Source organism: Schistocerca piceifrons, chromosome 8, assembly GCF_021461385.2.
Source record: "Schistocerca piceifrons isolate TAMUIC-IGC-003096 chromosome 8, iqSchPice1.1, whole genome shotgun sequence".
Lineage (NCBI taxonomy): Eukaryota > Metazoa > Arthropoda > Insecta > Orthoptera > Acrididae > Schistocerca > Schistocerca piceifrons.
In genome coordinates this window covers 315,683,974-315,702,204 of record NC_060145.1, presented here as the reverse complement: position 1 = coordinate 315,702,204, position 18,231 = coordinate 315,683,974, and the positions used below count along the sequence as shown (strand labels likewise).

The 18,231-nt window shown below is 45.0% G+C and overlaps 1 protein-coding gene and 1 pseudogene across 1 annotated transcript in view; both read right to left on the bottom strand.

Annotated features, from left to right (window-relative positions):
• Positions 1-18,231, bottom strand: part of LOC124711624 (probable serine/threonine-protein kinase nek3) — a 357,746-nt gene that overhangs the window by 150,325 nt on the left and 189,190 nt on the right. The window lies entirely within an intron of this gene.
• On the bottom strand, positions 2,236-2,353 carry LOC124712826 (annotated as a pseudogene).

Here is an 18,231-nt window from a genome sequence, read left to right as displayed (position 1 = left end):
CATCCATGAGCCATACCGGATATTAGAAATCGCATGGCTGCAGTCAAAACAGTATTTGTGCATTATTCCTTAGCATCAGCAGTACCTCAAGACAGCACCAGGACCTTGTCTACAATCACCACCAAGAAAAGCGATCATAGTTATCTTTCAATAGATGCAGGAATAGACCAGAGTTAAAGACAGACAGTGCACATGAATACTGATCTACTGACATGCACCTTCTTCATGATATAATTGTCATGTTTAGTTTCTATTAATAGAATACAGTAAATTGTTCAAATCTGTCTTGCCATGTATTTTTGCTGTAGTGTTGCCTAATCCTATGTGACGCTATGGCGAGACTGCATACTTTCTGCTTGCAAGCAACCTCATAACAGCAACTACTTTTGTAGTATGAGGTTCTTTCTCTTCCACCTATGTATGTTCCACAACAAAAGCAAGTGATCACTACAACATAGACATAATGAATACACAGCATATATAGCAAACTCCGTCCGCTCATGCCTTGAAAACCCAATGGTACCGACCGGCAGCCGTGTCATCCTCAGCCCTTAGGCGTCACCGGATTCCGGTATGGGTGGTCAGCACATCGCTCTCCCGTGACCGGTGGAGCTCCTTCTCAGCCAGGTAGCTCCTCAAGGGCTGAGTTCACCCCGCTTGCCAACAGCCCAGACGGTAACCTATCTAAGTGCTAGCCAAGCCTGAAAGCACTTGACTTCGGAGATCTGACGGGAAGCAATGTTCTCACTGCGGCAAGGTCGTTGGTGTGTAATGCATGTAAGTGCAGATATTTCTATTCCTGACTGAGGACGGTGGAGGGAACAACAATATTTAGGTCATTTGCTGACTAATAAGTATCGCTATTACAAGTCGTGCTTTTTTATGTTGGTTACTACCTACAAGTATGTGTGGCAAGAGCAAGACATTAATGGTTATTTTTCCGTAAACAACAGGTCGGGTGTTGAAGTGTCGACGCATGGAGGCAAAACCTTTAGTCTTAACCGACAGGCGTAGTCTATATAGTGGTGCAGTTATGACCATGCAGAAAACGTCAGGTCGTTAAGTCTGTGATGTGTTTGCGGGAAGACTGTTCGACACAATGAGAAACAATAAACACACTGATGTGTGTACGTATTAATATACCAAAAATAGAAATATCTGCAATTGTATCCGTTATATTTGCAAATAGAAAAACGACCACTGACAAAATAAAAGAGCAGTATGCAAAGGAAAACATCACCGCACTGAGGCTTCTGACGTTAAACGACCAACATCTATTATAAACACGGTGGTTCTAATTTTCTTATTGAAAAGGAAGACAGTGCTTCGAGTTACTTGCTCAACCGTGCATAGAAGTTTCCAAGTGTTCCTTTGCGTTTGATGGAAATACCTCAGGCATAGCTTGTTTCGCCGTTGCCAGCTAATGGATACAAACATGTGAATCTTACTATTAGTAGATAAGATTTTCAGTAATGGTCACGATCGGAAATACTGCTTCCAATATATCTAAACCACTTCCAGTTACATTATATTGTAGGCCTGAAGTGCGGATTATCTTCAATGGAAGTACTTAACAGAGATAATTAGAAAGTGAACCTGAAAATCAGTTATAAGAGCTTTGAATTACTCTTACTTTGGTCGCTACCTAGATCAATACTCTCAATCAAAACCCCGATAAGAAATAATCATCGCAGGGACTTGATTGGTGGATCTGTACCGACTTTCTAGCAGATCGATCCAGAATGTATTCGCTGTGTTGATCTACATCTACATAATTACTCTGCAGATCACACTTAGAGTGCTTAGAAGAGGGTGGAGGGTGCCTACAATTACTTTAAGACCATTTTTCTACCTTACACTCTCAAAAGGCACGTGGGAAAAATGAACCCCTAAAGTTCCGTCGCGAGCGCTGATTTATCTTATTTTATTACGATACTCATTTTTCCCTACGTAAGTGGCAGTCAACAGAATATTTTATTATTCAATTACTGGAGTAAATTACGTGAACTGATCTTACCGTAACAAAAAACGCCTTTGTTTTAGTGACTGCCACAAGTGGCGCATCAGGACCTCCGACCGCCGTGTCATCCTCAGCTGATGATGCGTATAGGAGGGGCGTGTGGTCAGCACACCGCTCTCCCGGTCGTTATCATGGTTTTCTTTGACCGGAGCCGCTACTATTCGGTCGAGTAGCTACTCAATTGGCATCACGAGGCTGAGTGCACCCCGAAAAAATGGCAACAGTGCATGGCGGCCCGGATAGTCACCCATCCAAGTGCTGGCCACGCCCGACAGCGCTTAACTTCGGTGATCTGACGGAAGCCGGTGTATCCACTGCGGCAAGGCCGTTGCCTTCGGAAATCGTTAGTGAAATCAATATTTCGAGATCCGCAGTGTTAAGAGTGTACCGAGGACTTCAGGCATTACCTCTCACCATGGACAACGCAGTGGACGAGGGACTTCACTTAACGACTGAGAACAGTACCATTGGCGTTTTGTTGTCAGTGCTGACAGACAAGCAAGACTGCGTGAAATAACAGCAGAAATCAATGAGGGACGTACGACGGACGTATCTGTTAGGACATTGCTGCGAAAATTGGTGTTAATGGGCTATGGTAGCAGACGACCAAAGCGTGTGCCTTTGGTAACAGCACGACATCGCCTGCAGCGCCTCTCCTGGGCTCGTGATCTAGACAACCGGATAACCGTGACCTGGTCAGATGAATCCCGACTTCAGTCGGTAAGAATTAGTGATAGAGTTCGAGTGTGGCACAGACCCCGCGAAGCCACGGACCCAAGTTGTCAAAAAGGCACTGTGCAAGCTGACGGTGGCTCCATAGTGGTGTGGCTGACTGGAATGGACTGGATCGTCTGGTCCAACTGAACAGATGATTGACTGGAAATGGTTTTGTTCGGTTACCATTGCAGGCTTTCATGGACTTCATGTTCCCAGACAACGATGAAATTTTTATGGTTGACAATGCGCTATTGCACCGGGCCATAATTGCTCTCAATTTGTTTGAAGAACATTGTGTTCAGTTCGAGCGAATGCTCTGACACCCAGATCGTCCGACGGGAGTCCTATCGAGCATTTATCGGACATAATGGAGAGGTCAGTTCGTGTTCAAAATCCTGCACCGTCAACACTTGCGCAATTAAGGACGGCTACAGAGGCAGCATGCCTCAAAATTTCTGCAGAGGACCTCCAACCACCTCCAGGTCTGGACTTCGCCAGGCAAAGGGTGACCCGACACGATATTAGGAGGTAGCCCATAATTTTTGTTATGTCAGTGTATTTTGAGGTAGATGTAGAATATGGATCTTCAGGTTGTTGACCTATCCACTGCGACAAAGCGTCCCTCGGTCTGCGTGAGCGCTGTATTCAATTGGACAGCCCAACTAACGGAACGCGCCAATGTCTCCGTGGGCACCAGCGCGTCTGGCTAACGAATTGATCCCATTAGGGCGTCGGTCGCGGCGAATTAAGAGCCGCTGATAGAGGGGACCCTGTCTGTATTAGGGGGCGCCGGGTCGCGCCGGGCGGGCTGCTCCGCTTTCTCCAGACAATAGCCGCCCGCCACCGATATGGCGCTGTTCGAGATTGCCGGTGACTCGGTAGCCCAGAGCAATCGCCCTGGCCCGCTTTCTTTCTGCCACGCCGTGTGGCCAATGGTACATTACCTTATGTCGGGGAATACGAACACAGCTACCAGCCGCAGACTATAGCAGGATGCCCAACCTTTTAGCTTGCCTGGACCACATTGGAAGAAGAAGAGTATTTTTGGGCCACACGAAATGTACTTTACACCAAGACTAGAAAAAAATGAGAGGGGGTCAATAGGAGGTATACAGTGAACACACAAATCGTAGAGTTAATGTGATATTTGACCTAGAATTTTGGAAAATAATGTATCAAGATCAGGTTCTACCGAGGTGGTTTCAATGCTCAGGGTGTTCTCAAGGTGTTCATCTGAGATTTTGATTCTATTTGTACTTTTTGTGTGCTACACTCCTGAAAATAGCTATTTAATACGTACGTCCTTCCAAACAAAGATGACATATATAATGCATCACAGTGCAGCGATAGTTACGTGCCGCCCGAGGTGGCCGAGCTGTTCTAGGCGCTACAGTCTGGAACCGTGCGACCTCTACGGTCGCAGGTTCGAATCCTGCCTCGGGCATGGATGTGTGTGATGTCTTTAGGTGATTTAGGTTTAAGTAGTTCTAAGCTCTAGGGGACAGATGACCTCAGGAGTCCCATAGTGCTCAGAGCCATTTGAACCATTTGATAGCTACGTGTCTCAGGGCAGTATGATTTGTAAAAGTTCAGCAAAGACACATACATAATTCTTTTAGTTGGCTGTCAGACTCCAACTTTACTCATTCCACCTGAAACTCTTTTAGCTACGTGGTCTGTCACCTTCAGTCACAGTATCGAACACGCTGGTAATTGAGCCGTGCGTGGCTCATGTTCGTGCCATCTGTTATGTAACATCTTGTTTTACCGTACGGCCGTCTTGTCATTTTAAATTTCAGTTACTGGTGTCACTGAATTACTGTCTTGCCTGCCCGTGAGTTGCAACAGCAACGCGTATCGATATTTGCCCTGTCGTATTATCTTTACTGGACGGCTATTACTTCCCCGTCGTGGTGCGTCGTAGAGAGAGATCGCACATGGGAGTCGTTGAGTTGGAACTCGGCAGAAGTGCAGTCGGGACGTAGCAGCTGTCGGGGACGGAGCGCTAGGGAGGCGCGGACAGCCAGCACTCGCCGACCGCTCACGACACAGGATGAACTGTACGACGGACGGAGATGGCAGTGGGATCTACTGTTGGTCGGTCGTTCAGTTGGTCGTCTCTTTCGGCGACGTGTGTTTGGTTTTCTGACCGTCTCTGTGGTTCTTCACTGGGTCATCTTACTCGACGCGGCTCTGTTCCCTCTTGTGCGGAGACGTCGTGGCCAATGGGCAAAAGTTACCTCTGCACGGTTAGATCCGAGCCAGTGTGCCCGGATCGGCGTGTCTCCCGGTTCCCGACGGACAGCGGACACACATGGTTTGAGTGCCAACGACCTTGGTTGGTTGTTGGTCGGTCGTCTGGTCAGACGACGTGTGTTTCGTCACCGACTGTCCTTCGGGTTTGTGTGTGTGTCCGCCGGTGATTTGTTCTACGTAGTTGTTAATGAGTGATTCGTTTTACGAGTGTTCGAGTTTCTTGTGGCGGTGTTTCGTGGAACACTGGGTACCCTGTGTCAGTTAGACTGAACAATGATTAAATGCTGTAATGCTGTCTGCGTACTGCAGCAGCCAGTTGGTCGGCTGCGACAGAGCAGCGAATGAGTGTTTTCTTATCGTGTTGATGCTGTCCGCCACGGCGTGTAGTTCCACAGTCGTTGCGATGTTAATGTATGTCAGTAGTTATTGTGCCTTGGCTTATTATCACACCAATATTTGAAGACGAGTGTTACTCGTCTCTTCGCCTCGCTGGCGTTTAGGTTGTAGTGCCGTTGGTCTGGTGATCGAAACCAGTTAAGTGGTTGGTTCGCCGGCTGTCTATCGGTGGGGTTGCCTTCCGATTAAGAGATTGTTGGTCAGGCTGCCTGTCTCGCCTAAATGGGCGTTAGTGTTCCATTTCCGGGCCGACCCTTGGAAACTTCTAAGCGCCGTTCCGTGTCTGTTACATAGTAACTTCCCTGTTTGAGTTTTGGTTATTTGGGTGCTGTGTGGCCTTCAGCAGAGTTTTAATACCTCTTAAATTAATGTTCCTGTGTTGCCCTTCAGGCATAAGATTGTTATTCTTTATTTTAAATGAAGTGTTTTAAAGCTTTAAGCCGTTAAATTATTTTGTTGATGTGTGGCCTTCAGTCGAGTTTAATATCTCTTAAATTGATGTTCCTAAGATTGTTATTCTTGTACATCGGGCCTTCAGTCGAATTTTGCATCCAATGTTTTAAGATAAGGCCTTCTGCCTTTTAAATTGAAATTCTTCTTTCTAGGCCTAAGCCGTTAAATTATTGATTAATAGCTGGTTTCAGCCACGTTGCATTAAAATTAAATTGCTAAAGCCTTCTGCCTGTTCAGATTGAAGATTTAAAAAATTTTTTTTTTTTTGGGGGGAGGGGGGGGGGGGCTTAAAAGGTGAAACCTCCAGAAGAACCTTGTATTTTAGTTTCTTGCTTAGGCCTTGCGCCTTGGATTTTGAATGTGGCCTTCAGCCGATCTAAGGTTAATCAAAGGAGATAGATTAAAAATTTGAGTGTTTTGCATCCTTGTGTAATATTGTGTGTGGACAAATAAAGTTTGTTTGTTGAGTGCAACTGACAGCAACTCATTTTGGCCCCTTTCCATAACCTAATCCGCTCTGTCCTGCTAGCCCAGGCATTTCAGTAATAATGCAGTGCCATCTGTTGTTAGTTCTCATCGGTTGACAGTAGTTCCGAGACGATGGCGTGCGGCATCTGCCGATAACTGCCGACCAAAGTCAGAGGTGAAATTGCTACGGCCGGACAGTACAATACAATGAAGTTATAAAGAACTTTCTCTGCCGTGGGTGGGGCTTGAGGGGAATGAGCCAGGTGACCGCTGTAGGGCGACAACGGACGAGGGAAGCAGCTTCCGCCATCACTTGCATTAATAACACATTTTGATCATCTGCTGTGGTAGAAATTGCACACGAAAGAAGAAAAAGATTTCATGAGGGCCCATAATGGAGACATTCAAGTCCAAATGTCGTTCTTATTTGTAGCAGTGGATGTGATATCAAATTAAATCTGTTGTAACGCAATTACCGTACTGTTAGATAGCGAACATCGGCAATAACTGCAGTCCACATGAATATTTCTAACTTATACCGACGTTTAGTAAACATAACTACGTTGAAAACGATTCTCTATCACAACTGTACAGAAATAAAACAGAATTTCCTTGTATTTCCATAAATTAATTTCATTATACGTCCTTAAATATCTAGCTTCGCAGTTGCAACTGTTGCAGCCGTAAGATAACAGATCAGCGAGTCTGGCGGATTGGCCCGTTGTAAGAATGAGACTCTGGGAGCTCAAGTACAGCACGGACGGCAGTGTTAAGAACTGGGTGGACCAGTGAGAGAATAGCATCGTGTGGCGGATATATTACCGACAGTGTGATAGGTGCTCACTAGGGCCGCATTGATACTTGATAGTGACCGGGGGTTTCATACCGCAGCTGTAGAGAAACAACACCAGAGACTGAGATTGAAGTCGTTGAATAATACTAGTGTGTTTCGCTGAGTAGGCGTCGGTTGAGTTTCAAATAGAAGTTACCCCGCAAACAGGAATCTGTGAGCTCTCTGGTTTTCTCGCTGTGATTTATTAATTGTATCTTTCGAAAGTTCAGCCGAGGCGTCGTCTCCACTTCATACAATATATTACGCCGAGCGCCCCAGTCTTCTTCTGCCGGTGCTGCAAGCCGTGCTGTGTTACGCATGCTCTCTGCTTCGACTCCAAAGACACTGGAACATGTCCCGTCACAGACTACGCATAACGCAACACACCTCACTGCGTCTTCAGAAAAGGAGTGGGTCGGTCATAGAAATTTTGTGTGTGAAATGGATTCTACAACTCGCTTTTAAATCTGAAAGCATGACATTAATATGGGAATTTGGTTTGATCTTTTCGTGGTCGGTGTCACAACTCCATTCTCAGTCGTTCAGTTTTGTAATAAGCACAGTTGGCATGTTTGAAACTGAACCGCTATTCTCCGTTGATGAATCTTTTAACAAGCCAAGCTGTCAAGTATGAACCTCGACCTCATCCATAATCACTCAGTCTTGAAATAAGTCAAGCTGTCAAGTTTGAAACTGGATGATTAGAAGATTGAGCTATTAGGGATGGGGCTACAACGCCAAAACTACTTGCAAATAGTGAAATATAAATACTGTTGTATGACTACAGCATGAAATGCTTGTGCATCTCTCAAGAATAGTAGAAATCGACATATGCATGGGTATGAAATCTTATATGGGAAAACGACCATAAATTCGAAAATGTAATTGTGATGATTGAAATTAAACTGACATTCAAAGGCTCCCCCTGCCTACATGTCGGTGCTTACATATCCGCGTCGGAGTCGCGCTACGTCACATGTATGTTGCAGCAAGGCCCTCAGAAGGAACTTTTTGATCGGCTCTTATACGTTTGGGGCACAGCATTGCATGATAGTGAACCATGGACTGTGAACAATTCGTTAAAGAAGCGAATCGAAGCTTTTGAGATGTTATGCTACACAAGGATGTTAAAAATTAGTTGGACTGAAAAGGAATGAGGAGGTTCGTCACAGAATCGACGAAGAAAGGAACACACGTAAAACACTAACAAGAAGGAGGGACAGGAGAATAGACATGTGTTAAGGCATCAGTGAAAAATTTTCACGGTACCAGAGGGAACAGTAGAGGGAAAAACTGTAGGGAGAGGGAGACTGGAATGTATGTAACAAGTAATTGATGACGTACAGTGCAAGCGCTACTGTGAGATGAAGAGATTGGCACAAGCGAGGCATTCGTAGCGAGCTGCATCGAACCATTCAAAAGACTCCGTAAGGAAACTGGTGCAGCTGTGCAGAAAATTAATCCTGGGCAGCCAATAAACGTTTCCGACTCTGTGGAGTAGAACGTCACGTAATTTGTTTCACGCGACACACCTGTCCAAGAGTGCGTGTATTCTGGGAGTGAGAGTTGGCGCAACGGTGCGGAAGCTCCGAGGCAGACGAGAGGAAAACTTTCGAGTGAGTCCAGGATGAGTGCGGTGCGGTAAACTAGCTGTGACGGAGGCTTTGGCGCCAGGCAGTGTGCGCGGTCTGGCGCACGCCGCTGGCCGCGTGCCGCTGCCGGCCGTGCGAAGCACCGGGCCGCGCGCCAGAGTCACGGGCTCGCTTCCTGCGACCAGCACTTGCAGCAGCCACGCCCAGCCGCCGCCCGCGCCGCTGTTACCTGCTCCCGCTACGGTCCCGTTTGCAGCTGTCATTCGCGTTGCAGCACTTAGCTCCGACCTGTTTCGCCTGGGCACATGTTACTTACGATCGTGTCTCTAAAGATGCATTTGGATGGGCGTATATTACGGCAAAGTGTGGCCGCAATTACCTTCAACTTTGCTGTAATGTGGAGGCAATACATGGCGATGTTGCGATATGGCCGTACAATATCGTCCGTGGAACATCCTATTGCAGGTACACTTAAGCGGCAAAGAAACTGGTATAGGCATGCGTATTCAAATACAGAGATATATGAACAGGCAGAATACGGCGCTGCGGTCGGTGGTGGTGGTGGTTAGTGTTTAACGTCCCGTCGACAACGAGGTCATTAGAGACGGAGCGCAAGCTCGGGTTAGGGAAGGAGTGGGAAGGAAATCGGCCGTGCCCTTTCGAAGGAACCATCCCGGCATTTGCCTGAAACGATTTAGGGAAATCACGGAAAACCTAAATCAGGATGGCTGGAGACGGGATTGAACCGTCGTCCTCCCGAATGCGAGTCCAGTGTGCTAACCACTGCGCCACCTCGCTCGGTCGCTGCGGTCGGCAACGCCTAGATAAGACAACAAGGGTCTGTCGCAGTTCAAATGGTTGAAACGGCTCTGAGCACCCCCCCCCCCCCCTCCCCCCCGCACCCTCAAGGAACGTCACGTCTCACACCAGACGAGTGTAGCTCCTACGTTTGCGTGGTAGAGTAACGGTGGTGTACGGGTACGTGGAGGAGAACTTGTTTGCGAAGCAATCGCCGACATAGTGTAGCTGAGGCGGAGTAAGGGGAACCAGCCCGCATTCGCCGACGCATATGGAAAACCGCCGAGCCGGCCGCTGTGGCCGAGCGATTCTAGGCACTTCAGCCTGGAACCGCGCTGCTGCTACGGTCGCAGGTTCGAATCCTGCCTCGGGCATGGATGTGTGTGATGTCCTCAGGTTAGTTAGGTTTAAGTAGTTCTAAGTCTAGGGAACTGATGACCTCAGATGTCGACACTCGATACAAACATCACCGTTTACATAAAATGAATGTTGCAGACAACTGTGCCTCTTTGGTGAGTCCGTTTCAGTAACAATCTACGAACACTTTCGAACAGTTCCTTTCCGACATGACGCCACAAGCAGTTGTACCCGTGATCAAGATAGTGCATGGTTCACTGGCAGCCGATTGCACCGCCATAAACTCTCTCTCTTACAGTCACCGTCAGAACATTCGAGAGAAAGCAACGAGCCTACTGTGTGAACTACCTGAAATGCTGCCATCAGGATGATAACAGCCGGTCGAACCTGGATTTATCCGTGGTTTCCAGTATGGTGGGCATCATAGCTGTAACAGTTGAATGAGAATGGAATGAAGTGAATTGATGAGGAGGTGAAATTAATGGAAATCCAACAACCTCACGTGTTATCTGAGATAATCGGGCACAAATGCTGAGCCCGCAATTTAATGAGCCAGCAAACCTCTCTGACACGATTCTTTAAGGAATCGAGCTCCCATGTACATAACAGCTCCAAATGTCTGATTAATTTGCAAATGAGTTAAACACGAGATCAAATGTGTGTGAATTCCTAAGGGACCAAACTGCTGAGGTCATCGGTCCCTTGGCATACACACTACTTAATCTAACTTAAACTAGCTTACGCTAAGGACAACACACACACCCACGCCCGAGGGAGGACTCGAACCTCCGGCGGGAGAGGCCTCTAACCGCGTGGCCACTCAGCGTGGCAATTAAACACGTAAAACATTTATTATTGAAAACACAAAACTGTAAAAATTTAAATAGGAAAACACTTCCTAATGTTCTTCAAAACTATATTTATATGGGCAGAAACTGCTAACGGCTTTCGGGCCATCTTCAGGTGACAACTGAACGTCGCAAATACGTATAAATACGATAGGCAACTTATGCAGATTTTGTTTACCAAGAGATACAAAAATGACATACAATGTTTACTCAGAAAAACATTACATTTCTGTCACATAGAAATGTTTACATTAACTAAAATGGGAAGGGGGAAAACATTTTTTTTGTCGTGATAAATTTGACAAGGGATGAGAAATACGATGAATTCACTATTCGAATCTAGTATTCGTAACAAAAACTTAATTTAGCAAGGGGGAAAACGCAAGTGAATCTGATAATGTAATAGTAACTGTAAGATGACAGTGTATGTCATGTGTTGACTTCCAGTATTTCCAGTACAGTGATTCTTCTGTTTTTCTTAACACACTCTAAACCATACGAATGGTTTTCTGTTATGGTAACAGATGACTAGCAAAGTCCGAATCTTTCTTCAGCTTCTCTCACGTTCAGATAATCTAATTACCATAGCTCTGCCTGACCCTAATTGTGTTCGTTTTATTAGTTTCGGAGTATTCACCCACAGTCTAACAAAAAATGAAATAAATTTAGAAAAAATTTGAAATTACGTTTAAAGTTTGTTGTAAGCCTCTAAACGCTGTCATTATCAAACAGTGGATGAGTATTGTCTGGCTAATTTTCGCGCCATGAGTTACGCTTTCTCAGGACATGTACAGAGTTTCTGACTGCAATACCTGACTTACTACGTCAAAGCTTTGACGTGAGATTACACTTCCTAATGAGTAGATTGTAAGTAGGCTGTTTAGGTTTTTATGTCGGCAACGCCACGTAGAACTCTGTATGAAAATCACTGACTGTACTGTGTGCAGTCTGTGGCTGGTTGGACTCATTGTTGGATGTGGAGCGAGAGATGTCAGAGTTTTGAGAGGTCATTATAAGTGGACGACCTGGAGGTGTGTCCGCCAGAAAAAGGAAATTTGTAGAGATGGATGTCGTGGATATATATGATGACTTTTGAACATTATTAAGGTAAATACATTGTTTGTTCTCCATCAAAATCTTTCATTTGCTAACTATGCCTATCAGTAGTTAGTGCCTTCAGTAGTTCGAATCTTTTATTTAGCTGGCAGTATTGGCGCGCGCTGTATTGCAGTAGTTCGAGTAACGAAGATTTTTGTGAGGTAAGTGATTCATGAAAGATATATAGGTTATTGTTAGTCAGGGCCATTCTTTTGTAGGGATTATTGAAAGTCAGATTACGTTGCGCTAAAAATATTGTGTGTCAGTTTAGTGATGATCAGAATAAGTAGAGAAATGTCTGAGTACGTTCAGTTTTGCTCAGCTGTTTGAAAATCAAATAACGTAAGAGGTTTACCAGCACAGTCTTTCATAATTTTTTCTAATGGGATGTTTCAAGATTATGACAGCATTTTAAAGTAGGTTACCAATTGCACGAAATAGCGAGAAACAAACTTTTTTGCCCCTGGAAGCTGTTAGACTGGCAACCTGCAGTTGGGATTCTGTGCCCGGTTTAGCCTTTTAGAAGGAAAAGGAGTCACCAGCGAGAAAGTTAATTTGAACTAGCCATGATGGTACTGGAGGTGGTATGTCATTGCCTTCTACTGATCTTTGAACTGACTTACACAGTCAGTTATATGGGGACCTACATTACGAAATACGGTGCAACTCGGCATTTTTCACACCAAAAAAATATTGTCAGAGGTGAAAGAAGTGGCAAGCGACAGATAAAAGCCCGAGGACTAGTCGGGGATCGAATGCAAGACTTCTGCGTCCATAGTCGGACCCTTCAACACTGAACCATTGAGCCTCAGTTTTGTATGTGTGTTACGCTGAAAATATTTGTACAACGGTGCAAATATCGTCGGTATATGCTGTGTGTCTTGTTTGTAAACAAACCTGTTACATTCAGTAACAGTACTCGCAGTTGACAACGTTAACGCCTACTTTACTCTTCACTTTCAAGCTTGGCGTTCTGCACTGCTGTTTCTGTCTCGGATTTGTTTTTACGTCGATGTTAGTTATAGGGATAGGTTTATTGATGAGGAGTTGGCCGATATGCACGTCGTGTACAGGTTCACTGAATGCAGTGGAACACCGGCAGAGCAACGCTATGCTAGGCTGTTCCCGCAGCGTCAGCAACCACATCACAATAACCTCACATCACCTGACGACTGTTGCATTACTCTTTGCATTGTATTGTACGTTTGGTGATTGAATAACACAGGATTTTTCACTGAATCAAAGGTAACTGAGGTACCAAGTCGAACAGGTCATAATTACAATACTGTGTAATGGGCCACTGGAGTCTAGGAGTTCCTTAAAGCATAATATCCCAAATAACCTTCGAAGTTTTGTCGATGGTGCCCGTTTTGCACTTTATGCCAGATGAATAGCATATACTGCAATGAAATGAATGGGGCGGGGGATAAATTAATGAAGATTTATGGCTCTGAGTACTATGGGACTTAACATCTGTGGTCACTTAGAACTACTTAAACCTAACTAACCTAAGGACATCACACACATCCATGCCCGAGGCAGGATTCGAACCTGCGACCGTAGCGGTCACGCGATTCCAGACTGAAGCGCCTAGAACCGCATTGCCACACCGGCCAGCAATGAAGATTTACTGGCGTGAAATGGCATAAGCGAAAGCAGTCTGAAAATGGAGGCGCCGACGTTAAAAATGTAACACGGGCGCCTGAAGGTGGAACACTGGCACTTGAAGCATTAAAAGCACAGAATGACGAGACTCTGTGATGGTACTCCCGCCGACCCGTCCCCTTCCTCCTTTACTCACATCCAGACCTGCGAGTGTGCCGTGTCAAGTGTCACCGCCGTAGGCGCCTCGTGAAAGCTTCCGTGGCAGTGAGTGACGGACAGTCAGACAGGGCGGCAGTCAACGAAAGTAGCCGGACTCAACAACGCGGGCTCTGTCTGGGTAATCACGCAGTCATTGATCACGGTGGAGCGCGGCTCGGTCGGAAGTTCGTGCTGCGCCGGATTACAGTGGAGGAGCACATTCTCCTCCGCGTCTCTGGTAATTAAGCCGGAGATCCTCAGAGAGGAATAGCCTCTACGAGAAAGTGTGACGCGGTTGTGGGAGCCACAAATTATTCTTAATGGGACCCGGGTGGCTATTAAGAGCGTTTTCCGGTTTGAAGAGAACAAAGGCGTCCGTCCGTTTTTAGTGATCTAGAGCTTTCTACCACAATTGTCTTATGACCAGCGAGACGAGCGAGTTATAAATCGTTCGTAATGGACTCCCATCTGCAGTAACCCGCTGAGGCTTCTGACTGTGTCTGTATCACACAGAAATACAAATAGCGGAGCGGAGGAAATGAATACTTGCTACTTCGCCAACTTGACACCATTTTTCATCTTTATAGCCCTTTGTAGACAGAAGAAAGTATATGCAATTTTGTCATATGATGACATGGTTGGAGACCGTGGATGTTATTTGAAGGCAAATGTTGGTGTTGGGACAGCAACCAGCCACAAATTTACTTTCAGTTCCGTTATTCAGAGGGTACACTTACCGGTTTCGCATCGATATGATTCATCTTCAGACGGTTTACACGCTTTCCTTATCTTGAAAGCATGTATATTTATCATTGCCTGCAGTTTTGTCATATGAAAGAAATCTTGACGATTCAAATCTCCGATCTTGAATTTGAAAGATAACATTCCTGAACGTCACATAATTGTAATTTCTTACGAACTTTCAATACGGCGAACATTTCACTGCATAATGAAAATCGTATCTCTGTTCCATCTCTAACTCTAAAAGTCTAAATGATCTGAAGGCTCTTAAGAAAAGCCGGCCAGAGTGGCCGTGCGGTTCTAGGCGCTACAGTCTGGAGCCGCATGACCGCTACGGTCGCAGGTTCGAATCCTGCCTCGGGCATGGATTTGTGTGATGTCCTTAGGTTGGTTAGGTTTAAGTAGTTCTAAGTTCTAGGGGACTGGTGACCTCAGAAGTTAAGTCCCATAGCGCTCAGAGCCATTTGAACCACCTTAAGGAAAAAAAAAAAAAAAAAAAAAAAAAATTAGGGCAATCGCGAAGTCCAGTTAAGAAAACGGTTTTGCTGTGGACACCAGTATACATTGCGGAGCTTTACAGTAATTTATGAATATAATCCAAAATTTTATAACTTCAATACCTACCTCCCATTCAGTTTCCAACAAAGAACGACTAGAGAGAGTTTTCGTTTACCGGCAAATGATCTATTCACATACATTTTACGCTATTTGCTGCTTTAAATATTTTATGATTTGAGTTCAAAATTATAGGCACAAAGATGAAATTGAACATTTAACGAAATCATGATATCCTGGATGCACGTCCACTAAATTTGAAAAATTCTACGTGCCTTAAAAAGGTCTAGAATATTATTTACACTGATCAGATAGAACGTTATGGCCATCGACCTAATATCGATATAAACCTATCCACGCGAGAAATGACTGCTCGTCAGACGCACGCACGGTGCATATAGTATCTGTGAGCGTGCTGTCTGTGTGTAGAGTGGGAAAGGCGCGCGATCTATCTGAGTTTGACAGAGGGCAGGTTGTGACGGCTTGGAGGCTTGGCACTAGAACTTTGGAAACTGTGCGACCTGTCGGGTGTTCGAGGAGTACTGTGGTGAGTGTCTCCAACACGTGGTGAAACCAAGGTGAAACGGCGTCCAGGCATCGTGGGGTTGGACGGTTATCCCTCATTACAGATGTCTGACGTCGTAGGCCGGGAAAACTGATACAACAGGAAACATGACAAACTATGGCGGAACTAACATCAGCCGTTAATGATGGGCAGAGTACAAATGATCTGAACACAGTGCACCGAACACTCCTAATGATAGGCCTCCACAGCCGACGATCCACACATGTGCCAATGTTAACACAACAAGATCGGCAACTACCACTGAAATGGGCATGTTATCATCACTGGACGTTGGCGCAGTGGCAGAGCGTTGCATGGTCTGATGAATCCCGGTACCTTCTTCATCATGCTGATGGTAGGGCGCGAATCCGTCTTCTTCCAGGGGAACAGCTCCTTGACACCTTTCCTGAGGTTCGGAGACAAGCTGGCGGCGGCTCCATCCCCCCCCCCCCTTCCGCCCCTTCCCGGACTTACCGCGAATTACGTGACTTGTGTGTGCAGATGTGGTGACAACTCCTTCCAGCGACCTACCAAGACTCATTGCTTTCATACCACAACATGTCAGCGATTTATCTGTGCCAAAGGTGGACATCCCGGCTATTAGGTAGGTGGTCATAATGTTCTGGCTGATCAGTATACTTTACTGTTTATGTAAGACTTCACCAAGAGCTAACTTGCTGAACGTATAAAATGTTTTACTAGTATTATATTTAAGAACACAATAGCCGTTTATCCTATTTCAAAGTTCTAAATAACTGTTACTACAGTTGTACGAAGGCGTTTATATTTTTATCTTATCAGTAGACAGTGTTATTTTATCGTAGCGTTGGTTTCGTTCTGAGGAGCACAAAAAAGGATAGAACTACAGTAACTACCTTAGCCTTAGTATTAAGATAGGTCTACGAAGATTATATTTTCAATGACTGAAGGATTTGCATTGTTGGAACAATAACACTCAGGCAGTATGATAGTATTGACAACTTCGAGGCACAGACAACAGGTGTTTTATGGAATGTCTCTTCGGAAAACTTTATGTTCATCTTAATCACTAGTGCCGTTTCAGCCGCAAATATCGACATGTCACGAGCTAACAGATATATCTATATATAATTTTTTCATAAATTGGGGTCACAGTCATAATATATTCCTTTAAAGGCGGTACCGTCATTAGACTTTTTTATTTGCAGTGTTACATTCACACGATCATGATTTCGGCTTTAAAATGCGATTATCAAGTGTTTTAATGTTATACAGTGCCTAAGATGGCATATTGTCGTATTTAAAATACACTATTAAACACATTGTTTAAGGGCCAATATTTCTGGTAAAAGCCTACTGCTTTGTTTTATCACTGAGTATACCAACTTGACTTTAAATACGACAATACGCCATCTTAGGCACTGTATAACATTAAAACACTTGATAATAGCACTTTAAAGCCGAAATCATGATCGTGTAAATGTAACACTGCAAATAAAAAACAGTCTAATGGCGGTACTGATTTTAAAGTATATATACCTAGTGACGAGTATTTCCAATTTTCACTTGACGGTGGAATATGTGGAGCAAATATCGTAATAAAATTAAAAAATATAATAAAAGCAAAACAGTGCTCAGTGCATTTACACAACGTACTCAGTCCTCCGCTGTAACAGCGAAGCGATAGAGCGTGATTTAGACGCTACGCGATGGGACAGTTGGTTTCAGTTTCTAAAGTCAACATCGTATCCCGACACCAACAGAACATCTACATTTATATCTACCTATACACTCCACAAGCCACCTTCAGTGTGTGGCGGAGGTCATTTCCTCCTTCTCCCATTCCAATTACGAAAGGTTTGCGGGAAGAAAGAACGATTCCTAATAAGACTCCCTGAGACTTCGAATATCTCTAACTTTACCTTGAAGGACTTTTTGCGAGATATACGTAGGAGGAATGAAGATATTTGTTCACTCTTCTAGGAAAGTACGCTTTCGCAACTTTAACAATATACCACACCGTCATGTAGAACGCTTCCCTTGCAGCATCAGGAGTGCCTCAGAGAAGTGTGATAGGACCGTTCCTATTTTCTACATACATAAATGATCTGGCAGACAGGGTGGGCAGCTATCTGCGGTTGGTCGCTGATTATGCTACGGTGTACCGGAAGGTATCGAAGGTAAGTGACTAAAGGTTGATACAAGATGACCTAGACAAAATTTCTAGTTAGTGTGATGAATACCACCTGGCTCTTAATGTAGAAAAATTAAAGTTAATGCGGATGAGTCGGAAAAACAAACCTGTAATGTTCGGATACTGCATTAGTAGTGTCCTGCTTGACACAGTCAAATCGTTTAAATTATCTGGGCATGAAGGCGAATGGTCGACTTCGGTTCATTGGGGGAATTTTAGAAAAGTGTAGTTCATCTGTAAAAGAGGCCGCGTCTAGGACGCTGGTGCGCCCTATTCTTGAGTACTGTTCGAGTGTTTGGGAACCGCACCAGGTCGGGTTGAAACAAGACATCGAAGTAATTGAGAGGCGAGCTGTTAGATTTCTTACCGGTAGGTTCGATCAGCATGCAAGTAATACGGATGTGCTTCGGGAGCTCAAGTGGCAATCCCTGGAGGGAAGAAGACGTTCATTTCGAAGGACATTACGGAGAAAGTTTAGAGAACCGCTAGCATAAATTTCGAATAGGGACGGCAAAGACAAGATTAGGCCCCCCCCCCCCCCCCCTATAGACAGTCGATT